This window comes from Lissotriton helveticus, chromosome 4_1 (assembly GCF_964261635.1).
Source record: "Lissotriton helveticus chromosome 4_1, aLisHel1.1, whole genome shotgun sequence".
Lineage (NCBI taxonomy): Eukaryota > Metazoa > Chordata > Amphibia > Caudata > Salamandridae > Lissotriton > Lissotriton helveticus.
The window spans coordinates 1,235,917,071-1,235,938,740 of record NC_136063.1 but is presented as its reverse complement, the minus strand read 5'-3'; positions in this window follow the sequence as shown (position 1 = coordinate 1,235,938,740).

Below are 21,670 nucleotides of genomic sequence, written 5' to 3'. Positions count from 1 at the left end.
TACCCCTCTACCTAAAAACTGAAAACTGACCCTGAACCCTAAAAATACCCCGTTACCCAAAAACTGAAAACTGACCCTGAACCCTAAAAATACCCCTGTACCCAAAAACTGAAAAATGACCCTGAACCCTAAAAATACCCATTTACCCAAAACCAAAACCTAAAATATTTTAAATAAAATTATATACTTACCAATACTTACGGTGTAATGGTATGCGTTGTAAAGGTATCTCCGTTGTAAATACCTGCGTTGTAATGGTATGCGTGGTAAAGGGTCCTGCGTTGTAAAAGTTGCGTGGTAAAGGTAGGTCGTGGTTAAAGTTGCGTGGTAAAGGTTGTATACCCATCTTGGCACATCAATACAATGTGAGTGTACAGGTGCTTTTCGTAAGCCATCCACTATGTGCGCAATAGCTGTAAATGTCTGAACTCATTCACGCCCCTGTATTTCTAGATCGAAGTATTTCTGTATCTCCTGCTTGCCTCTTTTAAAAAGGGAGTTATTAAAGGCAACAGTGTCAACCTGCCCCCAGCTCAGCTGCCTGCCTTGGTCAGTTGCAGGAATCGTTCCCCCCGTCAGGCTGCGCGCTACTGGATGGTATTGAGGGGGAAACACGTCACAGGATTGTCATCACTGTATTTAATGTGACAAAAATTAAAAAAGGTTATAAACCTCCTCACAATATGAGAGACAAAGATAACTCGATAAATGAGGCACAGCCTCTACCCTTGTACGTGGGACGATTCAGAAAAGGGGGTGGTGATGAACAGAGTGTCTGAATTAAGCAGACCACTCTTACCCAGTCCAAAGATCAGGGCTTGATCCATCACCGTTATTTATCTCACTGCCCCATCCCAGCTCAGAACCAGGCTATATGCAAATTAGTCTGTCCCTGGCCCAGTGCATCATGGGAACAGGGCAGACCAAAATACCAAGCCAATTCTTCACCAGAAAGGAGACAAGTTACCGGGGACCGGTTTCTGGCATTTCAGCCTCTTCGGCCCGGCTTGCTTGAATCCTGATGGAGCAGTGAGAAAGGGACTCATGTCTGAGTATACCCTGCCACACCTATAGTGGCCAAAAACGATTCAGAAAAGGGGGTGGTGATGAACAGAGTGTCTGAATTAAGCAGACCACTCTTACCCAGTCCAAAGATCAGGGCTTGATCCATCACCGTTATTTATCTCACTGCCCCATCCCAGCTCAGAACCTGGCTATATGCAAATTAGTCTGTCCCTGGCCCAGTGCATCATGGGAACAGGGCAGACCAAACTACCAAGCCAATTCTTCACCAGAGGCACAATTATTTCTGGATGAGGGCCAATCAGGTCCATTGTATGGGTTAGACCGAAGGTATTTAAAAAAACACTCAACTCCCTACCTAACTGAGTGTGTTCCATGTGTGTCCCCTTTTTTAAGGTGCAGGTCAACCAATCACAATTGGTCACCCTCAAATTGGGACACAGGTGGCAATTAAAATCTCCAACTAATATTAAATGTGACTGGACGGGGGGAGGAGCCAAGATGGCGACCGAGATGGCTGCGTAAACGCACGGCTCCGTGAGCCTTCTCACCCCGCGCATATATCCTGGCAACCATCCTAAGCCGCAACGGCATATTTAAGTAGGCGAAGGACAACTTTCACTTACCGTTTGCTCCCGAGGCTTCTACGTGCGGCAGACCCGTTGAAATGTCCCCGACTGTTTTGCGGCCTTCACGGAGCTGGGACCGGGGTCTCGAGTGAGGAGAGCAGCCGGCCGTGACTGCGACAACAGTGGCCACTGGTGATGGTGAGGAGTCGGCCGGTGGAAACCGAAGACCTGATGGCTGATGGTGACGGTGCCAACCCAGCCTAACTAGCAGAGAGCCTTGTGGGTAGTGCGATACAGCAGGGTCGAGGGGAGTGCACGAGACTTGGCCCCCCATTCCAGTGTTGTGTCCGGGCATACTAACGTCTTTTCCCGGAGTTGGCGGGCGGCTCCCAGGGAGCGGCGGAGATTTTGTTTAGCCCTTTGGTGACCCTCCGCTGGGAAACCTGCCTTGACTTTCGGGATCCCCGTGGTGAATCCTGTTCCTCCCTGGTGTGGGGCCCGGTCCCGAGGTGAGGTGGAGAAGGACGAGGCCGGATCAGCTAAGATGGCGGATAGCACCCTCTTACGCACACCTCATCCGGGCAGAGAAGCCGCTGTGCGGGAGAGTCCTGGGGTCTGGCGACACGAGAAAGAGCCCACGTCCAGAGATATACTGGCTGCGTTAACAACCCTGCAAATGACCCTGATCCGGGACGCCCGGGATCTAGGGAGAAGGATGGCCGTCATTGTTGTCCCACCGCTCCACATGGGCATGGTTCGATCTCAAGGAAGTGCCGATGTGCCTGCTTCTGCGTCAGTGATGAATGCTCCAGCTACGCCTACGTTTGTGGAGAAGCCGATAGACCCGGTTCATGATACCGCTTTGGATAGATCTGTTGTATATGTGAGTGACTCGTCGGGGCCCTTATCTGTTCGACGGCTGAAGAAACAACATCGATCTATGGTTTGGGCTGCCCCGGCGGCGTTTCAACGCTTACCGGGTTGTGTGACTCTCTTTTCCTGGCTGGTGAGATTGTGCGCGGACTGGAGGATGTTTCCGGTGTTGATACTGACACAGACGGATTTCCGCCATACATATTCGGCTGGGTTTTGGGGGCTACAGTCCCATGGAGCAACGGCGCTGCCCGGTCCGCCCGGATCGGTTGGACCCTCCACACTGCTCTGTATGCCGATTGATAAATGGACGTATGTTGGTACTATTGATAGAAAAGGCCAGGGGTGAGACCGTCTAGAACATAGTGGAACTCATTGTTGGCTGACGGTGCATAGGGGGACACTCAGCGGGGATGTTATTGTTTGTGCTATTGATGATTATTGTTTACTGTGGCTATTCTGATCCTGCTTTTAGGATGTTTACTGTGCGCGGTGGGTGAGGGGGGGGTCGGGTAGCTAGATCGATGGCCCTTCTCCACATTTTTTCTTCTTTTTCTTTTTTCTCTTTTTCTATATTTCGGGTCTCTCATTTAGGGCAATAGGCACGCTGCTGGGGGGGGTAGGCCGTAGCCTTCTGTAGGGGTGCAGGGTGGGGGGTAGGGGGATGGGGTTTGTTAATCTGTTCCTTCTTTGTCTCTATGGCCCTTTTGTCCTTCTTCTTTTTTGGTGTCGTTGTTTTTCATGTTTCCTACAGTCTGTCTCGTTTTGAGGGGTGGGGTGCAGTTCGCCACGAAGTGTATGTGTTTTTTACATTTATCCTGATTCGTATGCCTTACCCCCATTTCTTCAAATGTATTCGCACTCTTTGCGGATTACCGCTTCATGCTTGCTATTGTAGGACCATGTATGACCGTATGGCATTGATTCAAATTTTTTTTTTCTTTTTTCTTTATTGTAAAATGAACCTTCTCGAATCCTGAATCTCACGCAGTACGCTTGAATACCTGTTATATCCTGGACACTTATTAGACCCCGATTTTCGGGCTGCTGTATCTTTCTATATTGCTTGGCTGTACTTACGACTTGACTAGCGGCCGGCCGGGATGGTTGTAGGCCCATGCTTGTATGCTTGTATTTACTTGAAGTAACAATAAAGGTTCTCAAAAAAAAAAAAATGTGACTGGACACGGCCTACAGATTGCAATTTCTCCAGACGGCTCCTTAATTCATCAAGGCATTTTGATCCCTGCAAGTTTAACTGTGCATTACACAAATTAATAATATACAATTAAAAAATGCCAAATGGTAAACATTGCTTACAAATGTTAGACCTTGTACTACATGCGACTCCTATAACAAGGCTTCTACCTCCCATGATTCCTTAGGTCTACTAACATAATTAGCCCCCCCCTTGCTCTCCATGCACTAGACCTCAATGCTGAACAAAAAAAGGTTTCGCAACCTTCTAAAAAGAAGGTATTTACTGGCTCCCATGTTTCCTTAATAAATATTATATGGAAACTTCTAATGTAATGAAGTCACTGCTCGTCCCGAAATTTGCTTGCTAGACCTGCTATGTTCCATGAGATTAGTTTTAAGTCATCCACAATTTGCCCCTCCTGAGAACTGGAGGGGTCGATAATAGCCCTATCCACACTGAGCAAACTCCTTTAACTTTGATCCTTATGCTCATAAGGAATTTCTGGGGTTACCCCGACATTGATCTCCGCCCTCCTTCCTAGTTCCTCAATGGGTTCAACCCAGTTGCAAACCACTCTGCTTATATTTGCCCCTTCTGATAGTCGATCTATATCATTCAAATCCCTCAATGGTGCAAAAGCATTTCTTGAATTCAAGGGACCCCCACCCCAAATAGTGCCCACTTCCTGCATAGCCAAATATTGAAAAGATGAGAGTCTGGAAAGGGGTCTGTAAAAAAAATCAATGGTAATGGTTTAATTTCAGAATCTACTACGAATGATTGTGAGGACGGAAAAGGCGTTTTAAAGTTTCACTTCCAATGTACAGCACACCCAACCACAGTCTTTTGCCACACAAACAACAAGGTGTCCAGCACTTACGTTGGAAGTCGTGTAGAGCCACAGGCAGCTATGAATGCCAGACAGCAGTTGTTAGAGGGGATGCCCGGTCCGTCCACCTCCAGTCCAGGGCCCTGGAAGGAATTTAAAAGCACCTCCTGGCGCAGCCGACAATGCGGGTGTGAAGTTGGCGGCAAAGGATGGCCACAATAATCCTGGGGCTTTAAGTGCTGACCCCCATTCAGTAAGTGTTTCAGCAGAAAGGGTATCCATGGACATAATGTGGATGACCCTGAGATGTTTAATTCACCTATGTTAACTTTACTTGAACTGCAGGGGGCTTTGATAATCGTGGGTGATTTTAACTGTATTATGAATCAAACTATTGACTCTACTATCCGGAGGTCTACTTTAAGAATGCTAAAAGTACGGGCATCAATTTAGGAGCTAGCACATTTACATAATGTCTGGGTGCATGGAGAGTTTTACATCCAAATCTTCCAGGGTTTACATATTATTCACATCCACACCGACAATTCTCAATGATAGATAAGTCATGTATTAATTATTATGTATGGCGTACTCCTAAGATGGAGATATGTCCTAAAATTACGTCAGATCATAACCCCATCTTGCAAGCTATTCAATTGTTACCAGTTATTAATTCAAGGCGCTCTTTTTTGTTTTCGTGGCACTTGTTAGCAGATAATGAGTACATTTTGTATATGGGAAATTGTTGGCGGAATTTATACATTTTAATATCAATACTACCCCATTTTGTATGGTTTGGGATCCATGAAGGCATTCATAAGGGGCATTACACAGCAATTTATATTAGTAAAAAGTAAAGCCAGAGATGCTTCTATTAAAGTGGCATGCATTGCGTTAACTAACTTTTAGCAATCTCATGGAATGACTATTAGGCAACAGAACAGAGGTCAGTCTCAAGTTTATATTAAGCTGATGGAAGCAAGAGAGTTAGTGACAGGGATATTCAAGGAAAGAGTGGCTGTTGCTTATAATAAATATTGATCTACTCAATATGAGTACAGCGAAAAACTGGGCAATATTAGCTTATAAATCAGCTGACAATAAGGCAAAAAGCTTAATTACTGCAATTAAAGGAGCAGACAATGTCCTTCATACTGAAACTTATATAATACTCTGACAATTTGTATCTTTTGATGAAGATCTTCATGCTCCATCAGATCCTATAATAATAGTGAAGGTTTCCTCTTATTTAGCTAGAGCAGAACTTCCTTCATTATTAGAAGAAGATGTTGCCCATCTCTGCTCAGAGATCTCTCCAGAAGACTTTTTGATGGCCTGGGCTTCACTTACCCCTGGCAAAGCCTTGGGCAAAGATCAGATACCTGTTGAGTTTTATAAAATATTTAGGAATATAATAACTCCACTGTTCCCTAAGGTTGTTTCAGAGATATGTGAGTCGGGCATTGTACCACCAACTTGGGATACTACCAATATTAGTGGTTTTTTTGAAGAAGGGAAAACCACCTGAAGAATGTGGGTCTTATTGCTCGATATCACTTATCAATGCTGATGCTAAAATATACGCTAACATTTTCGCTAATCGTCTTGCTCCCTTGATGTCAAACTGGCTTCTAGTCAACAGCATGGATTCATAGCAAGTCGAGACACTTCGGCTCATACTAATACTGCTATGTGGACATTCGTTCTAGCCCAACAATCTGGCATTAATCTGGGTATGATACTGCTGGATGCAGAGAAAGCCTTTGATCGTGTGGAATGGGGCTCTCTCTGGCGTACTTTCACTGCATTTGGTATGACTGGCCGATTTTTAGCATGGGTAAAATCGCTTTGTATAAATAGGGGTACACGCCAGGGATGTCCTATGTTCCATGTTTCTTTGATTTATATCTAGAACCTTTCATTCGGGTTCTACTTGGAAATAAGAGTATTTTACCACTATCTCCAGGACACAATGAATTAAAAGTTAATGCTTACGCAGACGATATTGCTGTTTTCATTACGGACCCGGGCCAATCTTTCAAACTAATTATTCAAGAAGCAAAAAATGTTGGGGCTTTTTCTGGATATAAATTGAATACCAATAAAACTCAGGTGTTATTGAGTTATATACCAGATATTCCTTTCATGCGAACATGCTCTAAAGCTACTTATTTAGGCATTTGCATTACGTCCCAGATTGACGCTATAGTAAAATTAAATTACAAAGCCTTACTCTATTGTGTCATTAAATAACTGGCATAGACTACCCATAAGTATAACAGGTAGATGTAATATTATAAAGATGAAGATTCTCCCGAAATTCTTATACTTATTTCGTTCAATCCCTTCAAGAGTACCTAATCTATTTTTTAAGAAATTAGATGGGGCAGTGAGTAGTTTTGTATGGGAATATAAACCTGCTTGGTGAGCAATTAAATTTTTTAAGTTTCCGTTTAGCCAAGTGGGCTTTTTGCTCCCTGATTTCAAATTATATTACTGTGCTTCTTTTACTAACCGGCAATGCAGCCTACTTTCCAATAGTAGACAGGATTTCAATCATAAACTTTTGTTAGGTCAGGACAGCTGTAGATTTCTTTACCGGATCCACGACCCGAACTACATTAAGAGAGTTAGTTTTAAGACCTTGTAATTGGTGAGAAATGGTTGCTAGGAATCTCTACTGGTATATTTTAATTAATTCCCTCTAAGGGATAATCCACTCCTCCCAGGTATATTTCAGGATGGGGTAGCGAAACAAGTAGGATAGACATGGTGTAGATAAATTGGAATGTGATGGCTTTTGTACTTTTCAAAAACTTTAAGATATCTTCCTGATTCTACGACATTATTACTATAAATACCTACAATTCAGACATTTGTGTTTAAGATCACAGTGTTTTAATTTGGTACAGAGCCAGAACCTATTGATTTACCTACATGAACCTCCTCAGAAGAACATTGTATGTGTGGCCTGCAAACTACTCTGCCAGGACAGATCTGACCCTTGTTTACAGTTAGCCTTAAAATGGAGTTTAATCCTTGCGACTGAAACAATTCCACAATGTTGGGTGAGGCACTCACAATGCTAAAAATTACTGCTTGGTCTACTAATTTGAGAATAGATCAATTTAAGGCAAAATGTATGCTCTATTATACTCCTGAATAGATAGATAGGTGGGGGCAATCAAGAATATTCAAGGGATAAGACAAACTGTCCTCATTGTGGAGAATATGGGGCTAATATTGTTCATATGTTTGCCACATGCCCACAGTTAGGGGTCTTTTGGCAGGGAGTAATACTGGCTTGTAAAAGTCGCCTTCGATTAAATCTGACTTTTTCTAATGAAGAGATTATGCTGGGCTTCAAGGCACATTACTATCTATTAATTTAGTTACTGCTTCACTAGCTATTTCTAGAGCTTGGATTTCCCCTTGACCTTGTAATGCAACAGAGTGGTGGGCCCTTGATATCGAGGTTTTTGAGAGGGAGAAGGCCTTAGCTACAGTTAGAGGCTTAAATTATATGCAGAGATTTAATGTTGTGTGGCATGGAATGAGGCAAGATTGATTGTAAAAAACATTGGTTTGTGATATCCTATAATGTACTATTTTTGTTTTATTTCCTCTGCGATATGATTTGTATTTGTACTGAAAGTTGAATATGATTATGTATATATGTTTACTTTAACTTCCTTGCGAAAAAAACCTAATAATAATTTTTAAAAAAACATAAGTATACCGGCCTTCTCCTTGTTGACTGACATGTAATTATTGGCTTGCTTTGAAAAATAAGTATCTGTAGTAAAAACCCAGTTTGATCCATATGGACCACCTGTTGAGCACTAGGGGCCAGATGTTTAATGCTTTTTAGCGTTCGCATACAGGTCTTAGACCTGTTTTCCCAAGCTAAAAAGCATGGGCCCAAGTACAAACAGTATTTTGCGACTCGCAAATAAATCGCGACTCATAAACCCCTGTTTTGTGACTCACCATTAGTAAGGGGTGTTCACTTCCTAATAGCGACCACAAAGCTATGTACGAATGTTTTGCGACAGCAATTGCGGTCACAAAACACTTGGAAATTACCACCTACTTCAAGTAGGTGGAAATGCATTCGCAATTGGGAAGGGGTCCTCAGGGGACCACTACTCCTTTGCAAATGCATGCAATATTATATTTTAGGGCGGGCTGTGGTCCCAGGGAACACTGCCTGCCCTTAAAAAAGGAAACAAAAACGTTTCATTTTGTTTTTTTCAATGCATTCCATTTTCCTTTAAGGAAAAGGGCTGCATTTTTTTTAAAAAAAAGCTGTTTTATTTAAAGCAGTCCCAGACATGGTGGTCTGCTGAGCCCAGCAGATCACCATCCCTGGGAGGGCATGTCATTCCCAATGGGCTCGCAAATTGAAAGAGGCTCATTATCATTCATGAGTCTCGCAATTTGCGACTCCTTTGGGAATCACAAACAGTGTTAAACACACTGTTGTACATGCCAAATTGCGCCTCGCAAATTGCAAGTCGCAAATGCGATGCAATTTGCGAGGCGCTATTTGGCAGGTTGTACATCTGTCCCATGGAGTCCTCGTGGATGCACACATTTTTAGGAATTATTTATAATCCGTGTTTAATAGGCTAATAGGGCGATACGCATTTAGATCTCTTGGGTCATTAACTTTGATTAGAAAACTTACTGCTATTCATTCCATAACGTTTTTAGATATAGGAATCTCTCCCTTAATCTAATTGAAAACCTTTGTTAAAAATGGAAGGAGCTAAGCTTAAAGGTCTTGTAAACCTCTGTGGGGATACCATCACTTCCTGACACCTTTATAGTATTCATATTTCTAAGGGCATTGATCACTTCGAAAAGCTCAATTTGTTTAATAAGTAATGTGTGGTAACTGGAAGGCCCCAAAATACTACACCAGCACTTGTGGATCTATACTGTGTACTAATGATTCAGGAATACCTTAGCAATGTTCTCCTAATTTTCCTCTATAGTTCCTGTATTTGGTCTTTCACCTGTATAATTGCTTGCTTACTATTTTGGGCGTTAGTGGTCCAAGTCAAATATCTACCTATATGTTGCCTTTCTTCATAAATGTTTTTGTGGAGATGCTTTATTCCCTCAATATCTTCCAATATGAAAATGTCCTTTAATTGCTCTTTGGCCCTAAATATTTTCTGATGTAGCATAGTTGTTTGAGATCCTGTCGACTTGGAGTTTAGCTTGAACCTAATTCTTTCTAAAACTGATTGCAAGACCTCTATTTTTTGTATATGCTATTTATTTATCCTTGACTTATGGGAGATAACCAGGCTCGGAAAGCAGCTTTAAAAGCTTCCAAACCCGAAAATATTGGGGCAGAGCTTTCATTTATTTAAAAGAAAATCTGGCTAAACAACTTAATTTCTTTGGTCAATTCTAAGTCTTCCAGTAAGGCTTTATCAAACTGCCATCAACACCTATTGTTTCGACCAAGTACTTCTATCTTAACTACCAGTGAGACTTAGAAATGACCGGAGAAAGAATTGGTTATTGTCTCAGGCCCCCCTCTTTCCAACCACTTATCAACCAGGAAGACGTCTAGCCAAGAGGCAGTGGTAAACTTGGAAGAGTAGCAGGCAAATTGAGAGAAACTGCGAGGTCTGACCACCATGGATATATTAAGACTAGGTCTTGTTTCATAATAATTATCAGTTTCATCATTTTGGGTTTTAACTGTTGCTTAGATTTGTTCAATGTATTCATTCTGATTTCTTGAATACAATTAAAGTAATCTCCTATGACTCAGGATCCTTCGGATAGAACCAAAAACTCATAAATTAGTTGCTATGACTCAGTGTCATCAAAAACAGGGCCATAGTAATTCAACAAGTTAAGGACAACATCTGCTGTCTTGACCTTGACCCAAATCCATCTACCTTGTTGATTCCGGGTGACTTGCTCAACTTCCCAAGCCCCAGTTTTTGACAATAATATCCCAACCCCACAAACAGCGATGCTTGCCGAAGCAAAGTAAGCTTGTGTATATTTTTGGGTAAGGACAATTTAGGAGTTTTGGTCTTAAAATGGTTCTCCTGCATGAGTATTATCTCAGGGGACAAGGATGACACCAAATTCAACAGATGTCCCACTTTACGATTATTCTGAAATCCATTCGCATTACACATAATTCTTCTAATATTCTGGACCATCAGCTGCATAAAATAAATAGCGCTCACACTAAAATGTTCTCTATAATTTTCCAACTCCTCTCTTTTACTCTGGGCTTTTCTAATTGAAGGTGATGCTAACCCCCCTGACTCCTTTCCACGAGACAAAGAAACCCCCTACCTTCCCGCTTCGCTCTTCCCCTCCACCAAGGGGTGCAATTGAATAGCACCTACTGCCCATCCTTCCATAATCACACCTGTGCATGCAAGTCATATCTTTAATTGAGTTACTTAAAATCTTGATTGAATTTAAGAAGACATGCACTTCTTCCACTGACACAAGCAAATTGAATGGTCCTTTCCAAAGAACATTTACCTTAACAGATTGAACCACAGAATCCTGACCTCCAAGAAGTGTAAATTTAGGAATCAGCCCTTTAAAGGCCTTTTGGTGCTGAGGCATCTTCACTGATAAATCATAAAAAAACTTTTACATTAGCCTTATCAAAGTCAGTAAAATACTTTTTCAGAATTGCTCTGTTCAATATTTGTTCTTTGATAAGCAAGTCTGAGAAATTTACTAAAATTGTTAATCGATATTCGGCACCTGCAGCTCGCTGAGCAGGAACTCCATGCACCATCATAATAGTTAAGTCATCTTCGGCTGATGGCAAAGTATACTTATTAACTAACTAATTCTGGATATCCCTCTGAGTCTTGCTTCATTCCAGTATTCTGATAAATATCAGATTTGAGAGCTGCAAATGATTTTCCATAGCCTCCAGTTTGGTCTCTTACTGGCACACTTTACTTATATCTGGAGAAATGTTTTTCTGATTATGTGATAATTTATCATCTATATCTGATATTCTTTGTTTGGATTTGTGTGGATGTTTTGGTTATAGAATTAGGTTTTCCTCAATTTTAGTCAATCTTTGATTCACCATTTCAGTATCTAACCCCTGCTGGATCCTTAAGCCTCATATCTCAGATAATATTGTTTGTAATAACATCTTTAAGGGCCGAGGTAGTGGCATCTGATTTCCTTTGCTAGCATAAGGGAGGATATTTGGCCTAGAGCCTCCGTCCCAGCCATCTCTTTTTGCTGACTCCCCTGCTCTATAATGTTCATCCCTGATTTGGGGGTATGAGGATGAGATGTTGACATAGGCGTCGACCTGGCATTTACAATTCAATTCACAAGTCCATGGGTTTCCTTGACTGCTGGCCAGGCTTGATCTCCATTTACCATGAATAGCTGAGTTAAGCCTATGCTTGGCGGGTCCGCTACATGCTGCATTGCAAGGTAATTTTCTGGCATACTCTTAAAGGGCATTTTTTAAATAGAGGCAAGTCTTTTAATTTTCTTGCAAGCTCCCATAAGGCTCCCATTGATAATCCTCCTTGCACAATTGGAGATAAATCAATAACCCCAATTGAGGTGGTGAGCAGGATGACTGTTCAGACCCACTCGATGTTGCTGCAGACGTCAAATGTCAAACAATCCTCCCTCATTGAGAGATGAGGCGAGATCACCCCAGTTGGCCCTGTTGCCTCAACTGTCAGTCCAGGCCTTAATGAAAATGCTGGTAAAACCAGGCTGCTATCTATCAGCTTATCTCTCCATCTGGCTACCAGGCTCTGTGAGGCCTTTTTTCGCTGCCTTGCAGGTACTAAAGTGGTCGGTTTTGGGAGTTCCTGTTGCATGAAATTAGGCTGTATGGACCAGTCTTTCGGCAGGCAAGCCCTCCCAGCGACTCCTCGAGACTAGCACCCCACCTACATCTAATCTCAGTCCATCCTCATGCTCGATCGAATCTTTCATCCATCAAGATGCAAAGCCAGTTGAAGCGCATCCTTCGAGTACTCTACAGAGTCTATGCCTTCGGGTGTACAGAGCTGCCGTGTCTGGATCCTGGTCTTTAGGTCTCTACTGTTTTATTCCCAATTTCTAATTTTTTGATTCTAGAGCAGGGCAGTGGTAATGGACTACCAGAGCTCGCCGCCATCGCCATCTACGACCGGTATACCGTGTGACGTCAGATGGTATGGGGGAGCTACAAGCAGTGAGTGTCAGCAACAGACCATGAGGGCTCCGTATGCTGCTATGCTGTCTCTCAAAATGGTCATATGTACTGAGTGGTTGTGCTTCTCCACATAGAGGCATTCGTATGACAGAAAATGTAAAGATTCCTTTATATATTGAATTTGTAATTTATAAAGCGTTACTGTCACTCACATGGGAGCCTCCTGGTGCTAGGCAGTATAGAAAGTCAGAGGAATTACTAGTGGGTAAAACTGAGTTTAAGTCTCTAGGTCAGTGAGGTGGCCTTTCTGGGTTCTTTAGATGAGAGAGTGACAGATAGGTCTGAGGCGGTAAAAAATCATGCCTTCAGCTGTTACCGGAAAAGGGGTTCTGAGACAGTATGTCTCAAATCCATGGGGAGCTGGTTCAAGGCCTTGGTCCCTAAACATGTAAAAGGTCTGCCTCCTTTAATGTTAAGCCTGAACTCAGGAGTTTTGAGGAGATTCGCCGCTGAAGATCTCAAAGGCTGAGAGGACGTGTAATGGGTAAATCTGCCAGTAAGATACGTAGGACCCACAGCTCTGTAGGCTCTAAAAGAAAGCACTCTCTTGTGAATTGGCAGCAAATGTAGGGCTTTTTTATCAATCTTCCCGGGCATTGACATAGAGAAAAAACATCACAAGCTCCTGTTGGAATAGGATGTAAATTGTTTGTGGTCTGCATTTATGTGGGATAAAGTGTGGTGCACAAGGAAATAACATCATTCTACTAGTACCACTCAAAAAAAAAATTCTTTTAACATAGCTACTTTTGCACTCATTTTAGTTGTATAAAATCAAAGTTATTCAATTGTATCTGTGCTGGTCTTGCGGTCTCCACAAATAAGCTATTTTGAGTCACATGGAAACGGTTTGTCGGACAATCTTTGAAATTTCCCGTGTTTTATATGTGCTGTTAACATCTTCTTTTTTGGTAGGAACATTGACAATGGTCCCATCATTGTTTAATAGGTAAATTGGTGGATATTTTTAATATTTTCCTAGCTCTGGCATGGTTAAAGAATATCTTTAAATTGGACGATATCTGATCAAATTTCATATATGACCCTGTGGAATGCAGTGAGTCAAAATCTTGGATTACATCGGTATAATGTGGCTTCTTTGCCTCTACTAATTAAACATCATAGTCATTGGTAAACCTACACTAATTTTATAACTAAATCTTTATGCTTCTCTTTCAACACTGCAGGGATTCAGAAGACTCCATTGAAAAGTGACTCTGTTAATGAAAAGGTTATCATGCATCTTTCACAAAATATAATATTGTTTACAATAAGTGAATTTACATGTGTATGTTATTGTTTAGTGATGATTTCTCAGCATCCCATTTTTAAACTTTTTTTAATTCTTGTTTTGGTTAACCTATTCACCCTTTCTCATATTAGCTATTTCTCTATTATTTTTTCTCTTGTGTTTTTGCTCCTTTTGTTTTCTCTATCTTTGACTCTCACGTCAGTTGTTTTCATAATGATGCCTTTTTTTCCACTTATTACACTGGTCACTCTATTATGTATTCACTCAAAGAAGTTTTTGTTTATTATCACATCAATGTTATGGAGTTGTATTTTGACTTTTTCTTTGCATAAGAATGGAATGTTCTATGTACTGTAACAAAGTTTATTGTTTACACATATATCATTATTGTAACATATTACATTTGAACCCTATGTGCACAGATAAGTAGGCAAAACCAATAAAAAATACAATTCTCAAGGATGATTGCAAAGTGCAACCAGCATTAAAGTAAGCTTCCCTAAAAAAGAGGGGAGAATATGACGACCATTAAGGTCAGATTATAAATCTTAATCCTTGTAAAAAATACATACCTACTCCTAAGGAGAGGTGACTTGTTTTTGGGAGGCTAGCAGATGTTGTTCTCTTTGCCCATGCATCTTCAATGAAAGCTGCCAGTAACTGTGTGCCATAGGACTCAAAATATGGTAGAAGCAAAATCATTGTGTTTTTTTAATCACAGGTGCCAGATGACTCTACGATTTTTACAGTTTCCTTTTTTAGACAGCTTATTAGTCCAGGAATAGGAGTAAAGGGGCTTCAATCTTGAGGTCCTCCTGCAAGCAGCATGAACAGCAATTTGTGCTGCCTTTCTTGTGGTACATTTAACTCTAATGTAAAAGCTTTCCAGCCTTTACAATGGCAAACCGTCTCCATTCCCGAGGATTAATATAGATACTTAATTATCTTTTCGATTTCTTGACTCAACACGATAAATGTCTCAAAATGGATTGTTGACCATGTTGTCCAGTTCTCTGCTGTCTGAAACCATTTCTGTTGTTTATGCTGCACTATTAGTGTGGGCAATTTCTCAGATAATGGGCAGTTTCTGAGATAATGAGACAAAGGACTATTTATCTCCTGGAGGTCAAAGTAGTCTAAATCTTCCATCCATTTAGGAAAATCATGTAAGAACGTAAATTATGAAATGCAGTAAGTGTTATTCCACCACCACTAATAAAGTTACTAACCTTTTTGGATCCAGTCAAATTCTTTTAGTTATTTAAACCAGTTCAATGCCTCATAGCGATGGCACAGAACGGAAAGACTTAACTTAGAAAGAAATGTGTAAAGCTTTCACTTAGAAGTAACAAAGCAGTTAAATGTCAGAGACAAAAGACAATAACATGTGTCTCTAATTCCTGCATTTTCGTAAAAAAACGTCTTCATTACCCACTTATGACAAGTCTCCATTCAATATGTATTAGTGATCTTTGTGTAAGTAGAAACATTTGCAGTGTTAGCAGAAAAAAAACATGCTCATGGAAAGGTCAGAAAATAAACATTTTGGCAGAATTCTTTAGTCTTGTCAGTTTGGGGTCAAGCAATGTTTTTCGGCTATTCAGGCCTAATATAAATTGCCCACTAAAATTTTCAAATTTAAACACATTTATTTTCTTAATAACCTTAATACTGCACGTTCTTGCATTCTTTTTCTCAGTATTAAAACATGTGCACTGAAACACAGAGAAGATTAGTCCAAATGAAAGTTTAGAATTATTCAAGTTTGAAAAGGTTTCTAAGTTTCCCTTCTGAAAGGGACTTTTTCACATTTTGAAGAAAAGCATTGACATTTCCTCTGTGTCCAATGCAAAATGGGGCTTTGTCACATTGTGCAAAGAAAAACCCTCCCTGCACTGGTAATCACTGAAACTGTAGCCGCCATTGTGGAACTTAAGGCTGAATGCTGAAGCAGGTTAGTCTTGGCTGCCAGTCTGCTGGAGAATTCTTACAAAAACATTTCCAAGTCCTAGTGTAGAATGGGACTTAGTCATTTCTTTCAGAGATGTGGGGATATATGAGCTGGATGAAGCTGAAATGTAATCCAACAATGTGCCAGAGGAAAACGTTTCAAAAGTTTCTAGTCTTTTTTCTGGTGCCCAAATAAACACAGGAGTACCCCTCAAAAGGTCACTAGAACCTTATAAAAGACATTTAGAGACACTCAAGGGAGGACTTTAGAGACTCTCAGCGTGTCAGGCAGAGGCCTAAAGCAGGTTCGAGTCCAGGCCCAGTTCCTATTGGTCTTCTGCGCACTTCAGAGAAGAAGCCTCGTACAACTTGTTGTGTTTCTGTATCCAACTGACCCTTGGAGTCTGATTCTTTGTCCTGAGTACAAGAAGGAGCAGCACCAGCCCTTCAGATCTACTCACAGGTCTCAAACAGCAGGTGCAGTCCTTCTTCTGTTCCACAAGTCCATAAAATGTTCTGAGGAGGGTCCCGTGGGGAATCCATAAGGCCTCATTATGGAGTCGATTAGGATGGCGGACGGAAACGGGTTCCGTCCGCCAAGGATGCGGCCAAGATACTCCCGACCGCTCGGCGGATAAACCGCCAATGCGATTAGGATAATAATGTCATGAAACTCCGTCCGCGGCGGACGGAGTACATCAAACCCCGTCCGCGACGGACGGAGTACACCTGAGACCTCTGCAAGCGGACGGAACCTAAGAAACACCATCCGCCGTGGACGAACATGACCGCGGGAACAGGCACAGCCACCGCAATACCTGCGGAGGCTCCGTGCCCACGATTAGGATAACGCCGCCAGTCCCACGGAACTCACCTCCATCTACGACCACTGCGGAAACAATGCAACGATAAACCCAGCATCCCAGCGGAAGGACAATACGAACACCATCCCTACCGTCAAACCAATTTCAAAATGGCTGACGGAAGTAAATACAAAACACACTACACAGGACACCCACCCACCTGAAACACCCACACCAATCACAAGCCACAATGACACCCCCCCTAAGCACCTATAAAACCACTGAAGTCAACACACTCACCTAGCACCTGGCTGGCAACAACCATTGGGACACTACCACGACACTGAGTATAAAAAGAGTCCCACCCACTACCACAATCCTTTGCACCACAGCATAGCTGCAAGCAAGAGGCTCAATACAACTAAAAGCAGACACTAAAGTCCACACATACAACCTGCACACAAACACATCCACCACACAAACACCCACCACACCATTCCTACACACCACACACCTGCACATCCCAACCCACTCCACCCACACCTTGCACATCACACACCATGGCACCCAAGAAAAATCCTAAATTCACTGACACAGAGTTGAAGGTCCTGGTGGATGAAATAATCCGTGGTGAACCCCACCTATTAGGCACACTAGTCCAGCAGACCACTGTGGCAACCAAAAATCACATGTGGGACAGGATAGTCAGTCGGGTGAATTTTATTTATTTATTATTATTTTTATTTAGAAGTTTTCTATAGCGCTAACAAGACCCGAAGGTAGCAGAGCGCTTTACAGTAAAAGGCATGACAGGGTGAACAAAAAGACTTGTAACAAGTAGAGGCAGTCCTCGAAAGACAATATTGGGGGAGGGGAAGTTCGTAACAGTGGGACTTTTGGTAAAAGGATACATAGATAACACATAGTTCAGTGGGAGACCCTAGTTATCTGGGACCTAGGGAGCGGATGAGGAACAAGGATTTGAGTTGGATCTTGAATTCCGCATAGGACGGTAGAGTTCTGATATGCGGGGGGATAGAGTTCCATATTTTGGGGGCATTTCCAGTGAAGGAGCAGTCCATTCAGGTTCTTTAAGTGCTGGGGAGATGTGGTCGAATTTTTTGCATCCTGTGATCATTCTTGCTGCCGCATGTAGTGTTGTTTTTAGTGGAGCCAAGTGTGATTTGGGGATACCTGTAAGGATTGAATTCCCATAGTCCAGTCTGGATAGAACTAGAGATTGTGTGGCTAGTTTAAGATCCTTGTTTGGAATGAAAGGTTTGATTTTGTTCAGCAGTCTGAGGTTGAAGAGAGCACTTTTTGCCGAGTTCTTATTGTGGTTTGTCAAGGTTAGTTTGGGGTCTAGGTTGAAACCCAGAGATTTGACGGAGTCAGTTGGCGTGAGAGAACCTTTAAGAGCATCGATTGACTTCAGCCACTCAGTGACTTGAGGGTTGTCTTCTTTGTTTGAGATGAGAAGGGTTTCGGTCTTGTCGGGATTGAGTTTCAGGTGGTTTTTTGTCAGCCAATCTTGAACATCTTTTAGGACAGCATTTAGTCTATGGATGTCGTTAGGTGAAGAGGTTTCCAGGTAGATCTGCGTGTCATCCGCGTAGAGGTGGAAGAGGATGTTGGCATTCCTGAGTAGTTTGGCGAGCGGTTCCATATAGATGTTGAAGAGCTGAGGAGAAAGTACTGATCCTTGGGGGACACCCTTGTTGACTTGCTGTGTTTCGGAGGTGAAGTTCTTCAGTTTTATTATTTGCGAGCGGTTGTGGAGAAAGGAAGAAAACCAGTCAAGAACTACCTCGCCGAGGCCAGCTCTTACTTGCAGAGTTTTGATGAGGAGCTTGTGGTCTACCGTGTCGAAAGCTGCGGATAGATCAAGGAGTATGAGAAAGCAGCACTTCTCAGCGTCAAGAGAACCGTGAATGTCGTCTATGATGTTCAGCATTGCGGTTTCTGTGCTACGACCTTGTCTGAAGCCAGATTGGAGGGGGTCCAGGAGATTGATGTTATCCAGGTGATGAGTTAGTTGCAGGAGAACGCAGCGTTCCAGTGTTTTAGCGAGTAGAGGGAGGTTAGACAGTGCTTAATTTGTAAAAAATTAAGTGCAGGTGCTCAAATATTTTTTTAGGAGGCCACACCCACTTCCCTGGCTCCACCCACTTCCTTTATTGGCTCCACCCACTTTCTTCATAGGCTCCACTCACATCCACAAGTCTAACACATCAGAGCCACAACATCACTTCTTGAGTTCCACAAGAAGCTGAAGACCTGGCTCTTCACATAAGCACCTCAGGGACGAAGTGAAGAAACAAAGCAAGACAGAAAGGTCAGATCAGGATAGGGTGCAACAAGCAACAGTACTGAGATATGCAAGTATGTACTTTTATGCATACACAGGATATCCTTGCTCTCAATGCAGCCCCTTAGTGAAGCATTAGAGCAATAATTATCCTTCAACCACATTTCGTTAGTAGTGGCATGGAGCATAGCCATCTACTACCAAGTTTATTGTAACACAATGTGAAGCGCGCCTCTAATCCAGTAGTTCTTAACCTGTAAATCAGGGACCACTGAGGGTCCAGAAAGCAAATTTTAGGGGGTCCACGACGGTTTAGAAAAATGATTAATATTTACAGATCAGTAAAGAGAACATAAATAAAGAAGCAAAATGATGTAAAATTGAAATTTTTAAAATGTTCTGTATATGTTATGGAATTTGAAATTGGAGGGTAAAATATATATTGGTATCCTCATATTCATTAATGGGAGCAGTCTGTACAAGTACATCAACAGTATATAATATGGATGAAGGGAGTCTTCAGTTGAATTTAGAAAGTTCCAAAACACCCATTAAAATTTTATTTATAAATTTGTTTGTGAATTAAACAAAATATGTTATCATGTGTACTTGTTTGATGAATGCTTTTGTCTGTTTTGTGTATTGTTTTGCGGTTCATCATCAAAATTGCCTACGACGGGGTGCCTGATTCCAGTCCTGATTCAGTGGCAGTCCCCAAACTCTGATTTAGTGGGAGTTTACGGAAGTCAACAGGTTAAGAACCACTTCTATTGTTTCTGATCAACAAATAAGCAAATTGAGAGGGTGAGAGAATAAGGGTCAAGTCAAATGACTTCCAGTTCATTTAATTCTGTACCCATAACAAAAATGGTACTCTTTCTTCTATTTGGGTTTCTTTTAGTATAGGTACCTTAGCTGCTTTCTTCTCAACCATAAGATAACAGACTTGAGCAATTGGTTCAGATTGGCTAAATTGCACAATGGCAGACGACAAACCATAGGAGCTCTGATCTAATTCACTTCCATTTCATTCAGTGTCGTTTGTTTTTACTCTAAAAACTAACAAGTTTAAAAACTTGGCTTGAACATTATACCTCTCACAGTTGCAACAGGTGAATGCATCACAGTGACCTTAGTTGAGGCAGTTGCAAGCAATTGATTGGTTTAACTCATAGGCCCCAGGTGTATCCAAAATAAATTTCTTTAAACTGATAAAAGGCCATCAAGGGCCTGTCATCAGTAATATTTCACAATTCAGAAATTGTTTTAAAACGTCCATTACATACCCATTTACCCTCTGTTTACAGCAATTTGCATTCTCACTTACATTTAGATCATTTAATTTCAATAGAAATGCCAAATAACTTCTTACCAACTCATTTAATGCCTAAGGGCTTGTTTAGAGCTTGTCGAATGGCCGCCTGGTCTACGGAGGCAGGTCCTTCGTTTCATAGGAGGATGTCCACCCACCATGTTTATAGATTTATTTCTCTGACAGGCAGTAAGGGATCTCTGTGAAGCTATCATTGTGGTGACTGTGCAGAAAGCACTAGTGCTTTACTTAGTAGGCCTCATGCTGAATGCACCAGCTCAAAGTTTTGTTTTAACATACTGCAAAAGCTCAAGTTAGTTACTGAAAAAATGGCCTTAGCATGCAGGGAGTTATCTACCATTGCAAGTGGGTCATTTCTTTGGCTTTCTGTTGGGAATGGACAGGCTTGCCCTGGTTGTCTAGAACAGGAAATATCTACAGCAGGACCTTTGTCCTAAATAGGATGGATAGTTTGACGTAGATTGAGTGATGGACTAATGGGAGATCAGCGACCCATCAAAAGAGTTCTTAAGTCAGAGCGAGCATAGGCTCTTCCATTAGAAACATGGTACTCCTTCAGGCTCTAAATAGAGAAGGGAAGGCAAGCATTTAGTTAAAAGGACATCTAAATTAGGCACAAGGTTTTGTACATAGAGCAGGGAAGATAGAATTGCTATAGTTAAAAAAAAAAAAATCCAGCAAACTTGTTTTTTGGTGGCATCCCTGACTTACACATTTCAACCTGGCTAACATTTCACAGGAAACTATTCAGTTTGCTGAGCATTTGCATTTTTCTCGCTGACTGATAGAGCACATTGAAACAAATGACACTGAGATGGGTCAGTGACCCTTATTGTTGGTGGCGTGCAGTGTAAGTGGGGCCACTAGAATTCTGCGTTTCTACATCTGTAGTCGTTTCCACATAATTATGGCTTTACTGCATCTGTCAGATGATCCACCGTCTACTACATCATCTACATATCAACAAAAATGTGTTTCTAACTTAACCAACTCAGGTGTTACTTTAAAAAAAAAATATCAAACATGAAGCCAAATGGTGGCAGACCCTCAAATCATTTACAAATGTGAACTGGTCAACCTTACATTTGCCAACTGTTATCCAGGTATTAAACTGGTACTAAGAGCTGAATCCTTTTCTGAGATAATATTTATGTGCTAAACTGTGAAAATAGGGACTGCAAAATGTGCCTTATTTGCTCTTTATTACTGCATAATTTAGCCAGCTCTGCCCATAACTTGGGGCTACATTGCTCCATCATTCCAGTAGCCCCGAGTTATGCCACAGCA